Source organism: Hakea prostrata, chromosome 9 (genome assembly GCF_041222555.1).
Source record: "Hakea prostrata isolate BN-2017 chromosome 9, UWA_Hpros_2, whole genome shotgun sequence".
Taxonomy (NCBI): Eukaryota; Viridiplantae; Streptophyta; class Magnoliopsida; order Proteales; family Proteaceae; genus Hakea; species Hakea prostrata.
Genome location: NC_142608.1, coordinates 47,629,715 through 47,631,050, shown reverse-complemented (window position 1 = coordinate 47,631,050; position 1,336 = coordinate 47,629,715). Strand labels below are relative to the sequence as shown.

General features: G+C 38.5%; 1 non-coding gene across 1 annotated transcript; it reads left to right on the top strand.

Annotated features, from left to right (window-relative positions):
- Nucleotides 1–991: 991 nt before the first annotated feature.
- Nucleotides 992–1,098, top strand: LOC149005370 (small nucleolar RNA R71). The gene has a single exon (XR_016170078.1). It is a non-coding gene; the product is annotated as a small nucleolar RNA R71 (small nucleolar RNA).
- The last annotated feature ends 238 nt before the right edge of the window (nt 1,099–1,336 follow it).

The following is a 1,336-nucleotide window of genomic DNA, read 5'->3' as shown; positions in this document are numbered from 1 at the left end:
TTTTTACAACCAAACGGTTATAATTCTCAGATTCATGAATCCAGAGATTTGAAATCTCTGGATTCATGTAACCAAACAGGCCCTCATTTTTCATGATTCTTTCCTTCGAGTATTAGACTCATGTAATTCCTTGTATTTATTTATTTGGATTATTCTTGCTGTTGATTATTATTGCATGCATTTATTATCATTGATAGGTAAACCGTGGATCTTGTGACTGTGGATCGCACCCATGGGTTGTCGGGCAGGATCGATACCGGCAGGTGGGGTGTGACACTTTTGCCTTCACGCCTAGGATTTTTTGTGTCACTTGGAAATGATCCTTGAGGTCAATTGCTTGATTCTCCAGATTCTTCAATGAAGATGCTTGACTCTAAATAATTGCATCATTCTTTGCCATTTACTCCTTTAATGGAGTCTCTATTGATGAAGATGGTTCTATAGACTGAGTCTTTACTTGTTGTTGAGCACTTGGAAGGTGTTGTGGTCGGGTTGGGATGGAGGATGGACTAACATTTTGTCCTTGAACATTCCAAGAAAAGTTAGGGTGCTGCCTCCAACGGGGATTATAGGTGTTGAAATATGGATTATTAGCCCTTGTTGAAATTCCCAACATAGTAGGTAGATTCTGGGTTGGATGGACAACAATCAAAGAGATGCTCCCCACCACAACATGTACAAGCGACTGTTGTATTTTTTTTGTGATTGTACAGCTGCATCAAAGTTCACCGATTTTAACACACTAGTTAAAGAGGACAATTGTGTAGTTAAGGCTGTTAGTGCATCCAACTCAAAAATCTCTGCTATTCTCTTATTTACAACTAATCTCTCAGTTGGCCATTTATAGTTGTTGTTGGCCATTCTCTCCAAAATCTTATAAACTTCATTGTAAGACTTTGCCAATGTAACCCCATTTGCTGAAGCATCCACTATGGACCGGGTTTGTCCATTCAAACCATTGTAGAAATTTTCCATTTGAATTCAATGAAGAATTCCACCATGAGGACATTTATGCAAGATTTCCTTAAATCTTTCCCACACCTCATGCAAAGACTCACCATCCAATTATTGAAAACCAGTAATATCATTTCTGAGCTTCGCATTCTTTGTTGGAGGGAAGTACTTCATCAAGAACTTCGCTACTAAATCATTCCACGTGGCTATAGATTTTGGACGTAAAGAGTTCAATGATGCTTTTGCCCTATCTTGCAATGAGTAAGGGAATAGTTTCAGTCTCAAGGCTTCTTTAGTTGCTCTAGGTATCTTGAAAGAATCACTCACTTCCATAAAAAGTTTGATATGGAGATAAGGATCTTCTGTTGGCATTCCAGTGAAT